At 36.3% G+C, this 14,338-nt stretch overlaps 1 pseudogene; it reads right to left on the bottom strand.

Annotated features, from left to right (window-relative positions):
- Positions 1-247: 247 nt before the first annotated feature.
- Positions 248-2,317, bottom strand: LOC131150416 (desiccation-related protein PCC13-62-like; annotated as a pseudogene).
- Positions 2,318-14,338: the final 12,021 nt, after the last annotated feature.

Below are 14,338 nucleotides of genomic sequence, written 5' to 3'. Positions count from 1 at the left end.
TGGATAAGTATGTGGCAGGACATTGTAATGGCTAAAGATTGAAACTTATATATTGAGAGTCTTTGAGTTTAAAATTTGTAAAAGGTGAAAAGGGAAGCATGATGATCTACCTCCCTCCATGTACCCCAAGCACAGAGTGGATTCCCAATCAGCTAAACTTTTTTTTTTAAGTTCAATACGTAAATGAGGCACTGGTAAATCAAAGAAGTGACCATCTCAAGTATACTATGAGATGATAAATACACCATTTGAAAGAAAAGAAATACTTAATATCGTCTTATTAATTTGTAACATAAAAATAAAATTACAGGTTCCAACATTTTGTAGCATAATGCATATTGTCCCTTAGGGTTTATGTAGGTTAGATTTGGCAATGATACCATTTCCTCCCCTAGGGTAGAATCCCCCAGGAACGCTTTCATTCCCGCTGCCATACACAATCCTTAATATCTCTTCCGGAGTTCTAGCATATGCGAGTGAGTTCTGGTCTCCCGCTAAGATATTACCTGAAATTTGTCCATCTGCCCCTTCAAATTTAGGAACTATGATCCCTTCATCTTTCAAACCTGCGTGCCCTAATTTGTCCCTTAACTCAGAAATTCGGTCAGTGAACTCTGCCACTGTGATTCCATACGGTTGAACTTTCTTTAGTGCATGTTGGTAAAGAAGTGCCCGGATGACAGCGTCTTGACCCGATTCGACACTTAAAAGACCCGCAACAAGCTAAAACATTCACACACATATATATTTATGTACACGTATAAGAGAATTTACGCTTCAGATACTTAAATTTCATCTTTAAAAAAAAAAAAAAAAGAGCAGCTTGGTGTACAAAATTATTGTCTATTTTGATTCTAATAATCCGTCGATAGTTAAAAAATAAGAAAAAAATTGACAATTTTATAAAGCTTTAAGCCATAATTTGGACTTACCCTCTTGGAAGTTGCACCTTTGAGTCTAGAATTTGCTCCAACATAGCCTGAGTCCAACATAAGGAATTGCATATGATGCAATGAGGTAGTTAATGGGATTGGCATAAGGGTTAAAGGGTGGTTGCAATTGTCGTCCAAAGGCATTATTTATTATAGTTGCGAATGATTTGACACTCAAATCTAATAATGGTCTTGGAAATCCCTTCACCGTATCTTGAATTGCTCTGCGTGTATAAGTACATACATGCCACGGAGTGAAACTGTTAGCTCAACTAGTAAGATTGTTTAAATTCATTAAACTTAAACTATTTCATTTTCAATTTTCTTTCTTGGGCATTCGTGAAAAGATAAAATTATTTTAAATTAAAACACATATTAGTTATTTATTAGTTCATAGGTATTGAAGGACATTAGTTTTTTTTTTTTTTTTTTTCATGAAGTTTAAACTAAATTCATGAAAAGGATAATAAAACTTTACGTCGAAGGTTACAAATTAGAGCCCTTGTATGTATTTACTCAATGGTAACATTTAAAAAGAAAAAAAGTCAAAAATATTATATGAATGAATAGAAATAAATCTTAACTTAAAGAATCATATAAGGTTATAAAAAACCCATGGCCACAAAGCTTGAATCACAAAATTATATATATATATACACACACACAATTAAGTGTACGTAAAAGACACTAATCTTTTATAAGATTAGGTAAATAGAAAAAAAAATCTTTTGAAGTTTTAAAAATCTCAAAAACTTTTTCTGAAATTTCATAAATTTAACTTGCCTTTTCTGAAATTTTTCAAAAAATTATATACCTTCACTTATTTAAAAAATATTTTAAAAATATATGTCTCAAAAATCAAAAAAAATAAATCTATAAAATTTTTACAACTTTAATAAAGGTCTTTTATCTTTTTGTAATTCTCAAAAAATGTTATTGCTGTAAGCTTAAATTTAGCTAAAAGTTTGAACGAGCTCATTCCAAATTTTGAAACACAATGAAATTCATAGAGAGATAAATCTCCCTTCACAAAAAACTTGAAAACACACACACACGCATACATACCTTACGTGACCAATTTCTTGGTAGGCAAACTGAGCAATGACGTTTCTAGTTAAAGGGTCAAGTTTGGCGAGCCTAGGGCCCAGTGGTGGGGGACCTCCCATTGTCAAATTAGGGGCAAGTTGGTCCAACCCACGCCCAAAAGCCCCCCACAAGAAGAACTCTGCCTCGAGATACTCTAAATTCAGAGGGAACTCCAAAAGATCCACGTCCTCTCTTGGGACATCAGTCCCATAAACACCATTGGTTACTTGAGCTCCGTAGGACAGTCCTAGGACCAAGAAGAAGATGAGGCTTACAAGCCCCACAACCCTGTTGCCCATGCCCTTTTTTGCTTAATTTCTCTCTCCTCCCCCTCTCTCTCTCCCTCTCTCTGTGTGCTTGCATTTGGTCTGTGTGTTTGTTCATATATATATATATATATATAGAGAGAGAGAGAGAGTAGGGGAGGGGGAGAGCTAATGAATGGTACGCTGAATGCTGGGGCTAGCATCTAGATGAAGTCAAGGGACACAAGGAGTCAAAAGTTTTGGGTGACACCAGGGGTGATACATGAGACCAAGTGTCAGATGAGGAAGATTGGGTTTAGGGTTAGAAGGTTGGGTTTGGATTGGGAATGGTAGGTTGTTTTTTTTTTTTTTTTTTTTGTAAATTTAATGTGGAGTTAAAATGACTAAATACGAAAGCCCAGATAGATTCATTCAATGCATGGTCAAAACCACTCTTGGCAAATAATCTTGGAAGAGAAATCGATCTCGGCATCTTCTGAGATCATAATTTTGGAAAATACGTACCCTAAAAAGGAATATTATTTTAGTCAGAGGGGTTAGGTGATAATCTTTGTAAAATGTCTCTAAAGAGCAAGTTATTATTTTATTTTTATTTTTAATAATCTGGGAACTCCAGTCGCCATCGTGCTACTTTAAACTCTATGGTATGGTACGAAATCTGAGGGGATAAAAATCATTCACCTGATAATTCACTAGAATAAACTCTTAAAGAGGAATCAAATCCATGATCTTAGGGTTACTAAAGTCAAAGATCAAGTTATTGTTATTGTTGAGATAGATAATGAACAAGACTTGATCATCTTTAAGACAAGAAGCCTGAAAGGATAACTCTAGAAATACCTCAATATACCTCGGACTAAAACTCCTAAAGACAACAAACTTTTGAGTGAAAGGTTTGATGTAGATATGCATTGTTCATAGGTCTTACCTGGGTAAAAGAACAAATGAGAAGCATGTAAGAACCACCTCGGCCTTAAAAATCAAGGTCTCACCTCATTGAAAGAAAAAATGAAAAGACAAGAGTCCCACGACACCATATTTTTTAAAGTTTTGAAGCCTTAAGTTTTGTCTTTATAGTGTTGGGGATTGGACCTTATGCAATATTAAAAAAAAAAAAAATGAGGTCGAAATTCAAACTAAATTTTTTTAATGCATGAGAAAGAAAACAAAGACAACATGATATGTATGTTTTGTGATTCTTTTTGTTTTCATTTTTCTTCTTTGTTCGGTTCTATTTGTTTACTCAGAGAAGGAAAAGAAAGATTACATAACATTTGTGACTTTGATGACCTCAAAGTCATGGATTCGATTTTACCTTAAGAGCTTATTCCAATAAATTAATAGGAATGCATCAATAGACGAACGATTTTTATCCCCTAGATTTGATGCCGCATTATAGTATTTAAAGTAGCACGATGGTGGCTAGAATCTCGGATTATTAAAAAAACAATTATGCTTTGTAATTCCCCCCCTCCCCCCACCCCCCTTCTTATTTGTTTGCTTATTTTGTTGCACAAAACAAAACAAAACAAAATCAAAAGCCATCACTGAAAATAAATATTATGCCACCTTTGTTTTCTTTCATATGCACCATTTCAGGGCTAGCTATTTATGTCCAGTCCATTTGGCCGCCACGTATATTAATTATTAATAAATAAATAAATAATATTATAATATTATAATAGTATGTTGATGTCGGCGGACGGGAGAGTTCAAAAGCAATTTGAACTCCTTCACCCAAAAACCCCACTTGCATGCATTAAAACAACCTCCCTCCATTTTTTTATTTTTATTATTTAATATCATCTGTTGGGAATTAAAAAACAAATTTCGAAATCTGTGAGAAATGAAATAGAGAAAGAATACACGCCAAAGAAAAATGAATCACACGCACAAAGCAGTATTTACGTGATTCGGCAATTTTACCTACGTCCACGGAGTTGTAGGGATTTTACTATTATCAGAGAAAAATATTATAGAAAGTGCAACGGTACAATACTCTCCCTCTCGCTCTCTCGCGAAATTTTTGATCACAAACCCTAATCACTCAAAAGCAATCTTTTTATAATGGGCCCAAAACGAACCAAGCCGCAGCGTTCATGTACTAAGTCTTAGGATAGAAATCTCTCATTAAATAAAGGTCGAGTCATCATCCAAATTTAACACAACTAGGCTCCACAAAAGCCCAACCATACCCTTTTCTTTTGTTCACTTGTAATAAAGCAACTCCCTCCCTTTTTTGTCTCACTCCCCGCTTTTCTACGAAGAACCACCCCCTCCCCATGCATGATAAATACCCCCTCCTCCATTTTCTTTCTTCTGTTTACATGCATCAAAGTAAAACCCCTCCCCATTTCTTTATTTGTTTGCTTGCATTAAAGCAAACCTCCTTTCCCATGCATGCAATGTAAAATTTTTATTCCTATTCCCTTGCCACTTGCTTGCATTTACTGCAAGCCCATGCATGCGTACATCTCCTTCTGCATGCCTGCGAATAATTTGGATTTCACCCTTTCTCGATTCCCTATAAATAATATCAGTTTCTAAATTCATTTTCATAAGAAGTTTTAAAGAGGAATTGAACAAAAAAAAGTAAGGAAAAAGATGTAGTGGTTGACAGAGAATTTTTATACACTTGAATTCTCACTCCTCTACTCTTTCCAAATTTATTTTAGGGATTCATTATTTTATCATGTTAGAGAAATAGATCAATGTAAGTGGGATTGATTATGTCAGATTTTTCATAAATATACCTAAGTTAAATTAAGTACGTGAATTTAATTATATCAGTTTTTATTTAAATATATTTGAGTTAAATTAAAGTTCGTGAACTTAATCATATCCGTTTATTATTTAAATATATCTGAGTTAAATTAAAATACGTGGATTTGATCATACCCACTTTTTATTTAAATATACCTAAGTATATTTTTGTTATGAAATATTATAAATTTTCTCAGATAATTTATAAAATTATAATAATGATTAGCACGCAAACCGTATGAAATGAGCTTATCTTATTACATAAATGAGCAAGTATGAGATTTTTACGATGTTATATGTATTACATGTTTTATTATGAATAATGATAATATTTTATTACAAGTTTTATATTAAGAAATGATGAGATTTTTATGAAATTGTTTTTAATGCATAAATTATAATTGTATGTTTTAAAAATCCTAATAGCTCGAATGTTATGAATGTTCGGTACCGTAACTTATAGATGTTTATGAGTGCAATCACACTGTTTGCAGAATGGTGGGAAATGGCAATAGATTTCTCCTAAGTACACACCTGGTTTCAGACCAGAGTTTGATAGGAAAAATCACACTTATTAATGATAATGTTTGATTTAGTTTGATCGGTTAACCAGTTAAGTCCAGTTTTCAGACCACACAACTCATTCATGGGGGTATACATGACACCCATAGGCTAAAAGGAGTTTTATTTTTTTTACATATTTATATATTTATGTGATCATGACCATTTATTATACCTAGATGATGATTTGAAGGAAAAGTATGCATATATATATATATGCATACGGTTATTTAAATGAAAATACTTTATGAATGAATTACAGTTGTTCAAATGGGATTTTTAACAGTTACTGTATTAAATATTAATTATTGAATAAATTTTTACACTGTAAAGTTCATCTTAGCCACACACTGATAATAATCTAATCTTTACTTACTGAGTGTCGTCTCACCCCAATTATTATTTCATATTACAGACGTACTAGGAATCAGACTAGGAATCAGGCATAGGCAGCATCTGGGCGGAATTAGAAAATATAGTTTAGAATAAATAATTGTATAATACTAGTTAAAGATATTCTTATATTTCACATGTTGTAAATATTGTTATAGACACCCCAATTTTAACCAGGCCTTTCCGAGGAGACCTCATGTCAAAACCTTCCCACACTGGCTGTGGACCCCACACATTCTTGTAGGTCCCACACTGGTTGTGGAACCCACACATCCTTGTAGGTCCCACACTGCTTGTGGACCCCACACATCCTTGTAGGTCTCACACTGCTTGTGGACCCCACACATCTTTGTAGGTCCCACATTGCTTGAGGGCCCCACATATCTCCATTGGGCCCCACATGTGTTGTGGGCCCCACATCTCTTGGTACGCTAGTTTGGATTCCTACATTCGATGCACGTTACCCCCCTGGTACGCTAGCTCGGATTCCTACATCCGATGCACGTTACCTCCTTTGGCATGCTTGTGCCTGCTAGCTTGGGTTCCTATCACCCTTAAATGGCTCGTGGACCCCACATTGCTCGTGGACCCCACATATCTCCATTGGGCCCCACACGGTTTGTGGGCCCCACTCCCCCTGGTACGCTAGCTCGGATTCCTACATCCGATGCACATTATCCCCAGGTACGTTAGCTCGGATTCCTACATCCGATGCACGTTACCCCATCTGGTACACTAGTTCGGATTCCTACATCTGATGCACGTTACTCCCTGGTACGCTAGTTCGGATTCCTACATCCGATGCACGTTACCCCCTGGTATGCTAGCTCGGATTCCTACATCCGATGCACGTTACCCCATCTAGTACGCTAGCTCAGATTCCTACATCCAATGCACGTTACTCCCCAGTACGCTAGCTCGGATTCCTACATCCGATGCACGTTACCCCCCTTTAGTACGCTAGCTCGGGTTCCTACATCCGGTGCACGTTACCCGCTCTGGTACGCTAGCTCGAATTCTTACATCCGATGCACGTTACCTCCTTTGGCATGCTTGTGCCTGCTGACTTGGGTTCTTATAACCCTTAAATGGCTCATGGACCCCACATTGCTTGTGGGCCCCGCATATCTCAATGGGCTCCACACGGTTTGTGGGCCCCACTTCTCCTGGTACGCTAGCTCTGATTTCTACATCCGGTGCAAGTTACCCCCTCTGGTATGCTAGCTCGGATCCATATATCCGGTACCTTGCTAGCTCGGGTTCTTGTAACCCTCAAACGACTTGTGGACCCCACATGGCGCGTAAGCCCCACACATCTCCAATGGGTTCCGCACAGCTTCTAGAACCCTCATATTATTATTATTATTATTATTATTATTATTATTATTATTATTATTATTATTATTATTATTTATTTTAATTTGTCAAATGCAAGCATACTTTGTTCCCTCCATCATCACTCACCACATGTCATGTTTCCTCCCTTTATCAATCTTCCCATGCTATATTCCCTTCATCATTCTTCATCCCATACTTTGTTCCCTCCATCATCACTCATCACATGTCATGTTTCCTCCCTTTATCATTCTTCTCATGCTATATTCCTTTCATCATTCTTCATCTCATACTTTATTCCCCCCATCATCACTCACTACATGTCATGATCTCATTTTTTATCATTCTTCCCATGCTAATTTCCCTTCATCATTCTTCCCCCCATACTTGGTTCCCCCCATCATGACTCCCCTATGTCTTCTTTCCTATGCTTGCCCCAAGCTAAGTATATAAATAGCCCTCTCATTCCAAGCACAAGGGGAGGAGAGCTCTTAGTGGTGTTAAGGAGAAGATTTCAAATATTGAAGTTTTCTATCATGAGTTTGTGAAGCTAGTTTTTTTTTAGTAAAGATCAAGAGGTTGACTGATCCCATTTCCTATCGGTGCTGAGTCACCCCATTTGAAGAAGGCACCCCGTAGTGCCTCAAATCAGAGCTCAAGAACAACTCTCGGGAAGACGTTGTAGAGCGGCCCTAGTAGACTCATCAACAGGAAAAGAAGACCGGAGCAGATGAAAACGAAAGAAGATCAAGCGATCAATTGATCCCTTTTCCTACCGGTGCCGGGTCACTCCATTTGAAGAAGGTACTCCCTAGTGCCTCGAGTCGAAGCTCAAGAACAACCCTCGGGAAGGCACTGTAGACTAACCCCTGCGAATTCACAGACAGGAGAAAAAGACCGGAGGAGAAAAAGACGATAGGTAAAACCAATGAACTTTCTCTTCTTATGCTACATCTCCGCCCCCCTTTCCCGAACCGACCTCTGCTGGTTTATTTGATTCTATTTCATTTCTTATTTTATTTTAAATGACTTCTTTTTAACTCATAAAAAATAAAATAAAATAAAAAAAGAAATTTCATAAAAGACACAAAAATTCAAAAAAATTTGTCAAAGAAAATTCAAAAATTTTTAAGGCTTTGAAACTTATTTACATTTGAAAATTTTTGAAGAAAATCCAAGAAAGTTTCCAACATGTTTGGCAAAGGTTAGATCTGTTTCTTTACATTCAAAATTTTCAAAAATACATTCTAAAGTCATGTCTTTAAAACTATGACTTTCATGATTGTTGTCTAAAATTTTGTTGTATTCAAAAGAACATTGGAAAACCCCGAAAAATCAATGGTCTCGACCAAGACCTTAAACTGGTTTTCCCCCAAACTGGTCAACGTTTGATCGGCTCACCATTCCCGAACTGGTTCACCCCGGTTTTCTCCATTTCACTTGTATATTATTGTTGTATCCATAAAATTCACAAAAATCATGAAATTTTTAAAAATTCCAAAAATATTTTCACATTTTGATTTCAACTAATTTCATTTGTGTTATTTTGAAAGTTCGGGAAAAATCACAAAAATCATTTTCACACTTAGGAAAAATCACAAAAATATCTTTTTAGGCACAAGAAAAAAATCATTCCAATCCCGAACAAATTTCAAAAACCTCCCGAAATAGTATTTTTGATACTTTAAAAAAAACCTATAGATTTCAAAATCCCCGGAAGGGTATTTTGTATCCTATTTTCGATTTTCCTTCCCGATGATTGCGACCAAGAGCATTAGCTCTTTGGGGTATTGGATTGCCCCGGTTCTGAGGGAATACCTATATAGTATTTTCATTTTTTTGACTTTTGAAAGGGAGTAATCTTTAAAGGCTTATTACATTTATTTCGGGAAAACTCTTTATTAATCTGGTACCGTTCGTAAGAACGAGTGTGTAGGGGGTGCTAATACCTTCCCCTTGCGTAACCATACTCCCGAGCCCGACTTTGGTGACGCAGACCGATTCTACCCCTAACGGGATAGCAATCAAGTGTTCTAACCACACTTCAAAAGGTTAGTAGCGATTCCACCACACATCGTTTTCCACGAAAATTCACATTTTCAAAATACACATTCATTTTTCTCAATTCGCAAGCCGAACCCATTTTTAACCAGAGATTGGTTCTCTGGGCCGGGTCCGAGACGTCGCGACAATTGTTATTGAAGATGTCATGTAAATACAATTTTTTAGTATTATGATATATATAATATTTGAGTTTTTAAATTACTTCCGCTTCTTATATTAAATTTATTTATGGAAAGTTGCTCCTCAAACCCAGCCGGACTTGGGGGGCGTGACATGAATGTGCAAGTTATGCCACCTGTGGCTTGCCTGGCGGCATATGCATGTATTATACAAGTTCGTGACGTGAAAATGGCTTGCTTGAGCCCGTAATTAAAACCAAATATTTTGCAATTACTTTGCGTTTTGAAATATTAATTTTTAGTTTTGAATTTATATTTTTGTGTATTTAAATAAAATATAATATTAAATTAAATTATATTTTATTTTATTTAAATTTACATAAATTTAAATTTATAAGTCCAAACAGTAGCTTAACGAATTTGATTAATTGTGCTAATTGAAATAGCAGTTTTAGTAGTTAGTTCTTGCAAGCAAACTAAACTTCGTACCACCTAGCCAAATAAATAAAAATATTAACTAATGATAGGCTTAGCCATTCGAGAGGTTGTGTCTATGAACTCGTTTAAATAGTGAAAAATAATCTCCATTTTTAATTTTACTTTTATTAAAAAATTAAGCTAATTTTTTATTTTTAAAAAATTTATATGCAAAAAAAATTATAAAAAAAATAATAAAAACTTTTGATATTATATTATATCATGAATTTGAATTTGTATGAATTTGAATGATACTCAATATAATTTTATAATATATATTTATCAAGTCCATATAAATCTAAATTCAAGATCTAAAATTTATACTAAAGAAAACTATTTGAAATTTAATTATTCAGAATTTAACTTTGGTGTTTGTATCTTGTATGCATTATTCACCTTCTTCTTTTCCCTGCTTTTTTTTTTTCAATTTTCTAATAATATGCAAAAGGAAACATAAATAAATAAAAAATAAAAACTAACAAATTGTTTTCTCATTAAGGGAGTACTTAATTTGGATTTGAAAGATAACCAATCAAAATCAATGGTTAGATGTCCAACATTAAGGATTATAAAGTTGATGACTAAGGAGTGAATATCCTTCAACACTACAAAAGAAAAAATGAGATAAATTTCAAATTAAAAATTAAATAAAAAATACAACAACAACAATAAAACCAAGCCTTAAGTCATCAGCTATATGAATCTTCAAGGTTATTAAATCCTTACTATCTCATTTCAAGTTATTTTAGGTCTACCCCTACTCTTTCTATTGCCCTCCATACAACTAACTCACTCTTCCTCACTGGCACACTATGTGACCTACCTTGTAAGTATCCATTTGAATTGTCTCTCCCTTATCTTATCTTTTATAGAACAAAAAACTATCTTAGTGCAAGAGGTGATAAAAAGCAAAGATAACACCACATTTGTGTCTTGTGATGTCCTTTGCTTTCTTTTCTTCTTTTTTTTGTTTGCTTATTTTAGTTGTACCTTAAAACAAGTAAATAAACAAAAAAACAAAAATTAAAATACATAAGAAGATAAAAGTAAAAGCCACACCTCTTTTTTCTTCTTAACTCAAACGTCATGCTATCTTTGTTGCTTTCCTTCTCATGCACTAAATTACATAACTAGCCATTTGCGTCCATTCGGCAACAACATGTAAGATGCATGTACAACCTTATGACACCTACGGCTTTGGGTGTAAGTCAAACTTACTGGTAAGCTACTCAGTCTTAACTCATCTCTTAAGTTGACTCGACTTGATTTAACTCGATTCTACTTGTGTTCGAATCAAGTTTAAGTTATTCGAGTATTTTAATGAGTCAAACTCAAACTTAGTAATATTCTAGTTTTTCGAGTATAATGAAACTTTTAAATTTTATCATTTTTATATTATATGTCATATAATATATTTTATAAATACATTTAATACTAATTTATAATTAAGTCGAGCTCAAATTTTATGACCTTGTAGTTGAGTCAAGTTTAATTTTAATAATTATGAAATTAATCAAGTTCGGTTTGAGTTTCGAACTTAACATTTTAAATTTGAGTCAAATTTGAATATTTTACTGTCTCGACTCAATTTGACTCAAATACATCTCTACTAACTTGCCAACACATGCATGCGTAAGGCTTGTACAAGTTTGTCCAAACGTGGATTGCATCCTTAAGTCCGTAAAGTCTATACACTTCTTGTATTCAAACTCTAAGACCCATGTGAATCACTGATCATTGTGCATATTTCATTTTCCCTTCTGTTTTCCGGGTTCTTTGTGACTTTGCAAACACAATAGCGCCCTAATGAGGTGTAAGAGTTGGGGTGGCAAAATGGGTTGAAACCCGAAGGATAACCTGTGACCCGACCATTTAAATCAGGTTTGGGTTAATGCAAGCTGGCATGTTTATAAATGGGTCAATCCGAACTCAACCCATTTATTAAACGAATTAGGCGGGTTTGGGTTGGGTCACCTGTTATCTGCCTATATATATACTTTATATTCTGTTTTTGTGAAGGCTGAAACCTGAAAGCATTTGAAAGTTGAAACTTAACCCTAGCAACACGCACACGCGGCGTGGAAGCAGAGAAGCAGCGCAGAAGCAAAAGCCTCTCCCTCAGTCCCTACTGGCTGCTACCCTACCCAATACCCTTCTGCTGCTGCTGCCTCCTGGCTGCTGATCTATCATCTCCCGATTCTCCCTCACTCTCAAACTGAGAGTTGTCGTATTGTAGTAGCAGTGCGAAGATCCCCAACTATTTCAGCCCAGCTGAGCTAATAGCCTAACATCACAACATCAGTGAAATATGCAGCATTAGCAGTCTCTCTCTCCCGCCCGCCCGTCCTCTCTCCCCTCCCTGCTGGCTGCTGATCTCTCATCTCCCGATTCTCCCTCACTCTTAGTGCCAACTCTTTCAGCCCAGCTGAGCTAACAGCCTGACATCACAACATCAGTGAAATATGCAGCATTAGCAGCCTCCCTCCCTTCTCCCCCCCCCCCCCCCCTTGTTAGGAAAAATGATCGACGAGCAACAATCACACAAGCAAAATTACGCAACACAAATGTGAGACCAGATTTACGTGGTTCGGTCCACTATGACCTACGTCCACGGGAGAGCTTAAATCCACTGTAATTACCGGGAGATTTACACAAGGAGAAGGAGGAGGCTACTGCTCTCAACTCCTCTCTCACTCTCACAAGGATTCACTCACCTCAGACACAGCCCTCTGCACGCACAACTCTCTGCACTCTGCACCTCACAACACAGCACCACACAACTCTCACATACGCACCACCTCTCTGCACTCACAGCTACAGTTCACCACACAATCACTATATATACTGCAACTCACACACCATATTTATATACTTATGGGAGGGGGGAGGAAGTCAAACAAAGGCAGCTGCAAAGTCACAAGAGGTGGGTAGATTTGGTGGCCGTCCATCTCCAGTTTCAACATTTTCTGCAGGGTGGTGCAGCTGCTAATACCCATACGAGCCACACATCCTAACACCCCCCCCCCCCCAACCTCCCTCCTGGCTGCTGATCTCTCATCTCTCGATTCTCCCACTCTCAAACTGAGAGTTGTCATGTTGTAGTAGCAGTGCGAAGATCCCCAGCTCTTTCAGCCCAGCTGAGCTAACAGCCTGACATCACAACATCAGTGAAATATGCAGCATTAGCTCCCTCCCTCCCTCCAGAATGCCCTTGAGTCTTGAGGATTCAACACCTGACACTAATCCCAGCAACAAATCCTCAAAAAGACTGTCGTGCTTTGAGAGAGCAAGAGCACGAAGCCTCACGACCCTCACCCCCTCCCCTGCTATAGAGTGCTTTTTAAAATTTAAAAAAAAAAAGTCATTAATATGAAATGTTTTAAATTTTTTAAATAAATAATTATATTTTTAAACAATTGAAGGTTTTGATTTATCCATTAATAAACAGTGAATCCGAACCAGTTTATTCCCAACCAATTTATGACTGCCCTGCTACCCCTACATAAGAGCAACACAACACAACCTACCCACATCTCCAATTAAAAATTGAACCCTAGCCTTCTCTCAGGTAAACCACACAATGAACCACGTCACATCAACTCTTTCCAAAATCGAATACTTTTTTCAATTTGGTTTGGTTAAACTTCGATTTTCAAAATTTTTAATTATAACAAACTTTTGCCCATAAGCCTCTCCATAGGCCTGCAGGCAGCAGTGCGCACCCAAAACATTGGAGTTTTTTCCCATTTTATTATTAAAAATAAATAAAATATTAAATAATACTCTGAATGGGAAAAATTTTCCCAAACTAATGCTTACGTAATCTCGCAGCTAAATGCTGCGAGATTTAAATTGATGACCCGCTAGGAAATTGACGCGTGGCATGAAGGCAAGCAAATCTCGTAGCTTGGAGCTGCGAGATTTAAAGAGAACAGCCAACGAAAAACAGACACGTGACAGGGCCGGGATCAAATCTCGCAGCTCCAAGCTGCGAGATTTAAAAAGGACACCTATTATTATAATAATAGAAAGGAAATTGAAGTAGAATAAAAATAATGAGAATCTTTGTGTGTTCATTGTACAACAGCAACTAATAAATAGTAGTGACCGAGTTTGGCAGCGCAACAAATAAGACAACTCACCTTGCTGTAAGATCCCATTGAATTGAATTTATTTACCAGAGAAGAGAAAACTCAGCTTTGATTATCTTCTCCCTAGGTCTGACGAATCGTTTCAGAGATTTTTTACTGACACTCTTGCAGGCTAATAAATAGATTATGGTTCATGGCACAAGGGCCTTTTACCAATTTATTCTACTAAATGCTCTTCTTGCATATAAAGG

Source organism: Malania oleifera, chromosome 3 (assembly GCF_029873635.1).
Source record: "Malania oleifera isolate guangnan ecotype guangnan chromosome 3, ASM2987363v1, whole genome shotgun sequence".
Classification (NCBI taxonomy): Eukaryota; Viridiplantae; Streptophyta; class Magnoliopsida; order Santalales; family Ximeniaceae; genus Malania; species Malania oleifera.
The sequence above is the reverse complement of the archived record's forward strand: the minus strand, read 5'-3'. Positions and strand labels throughout refer to the sequence as shown.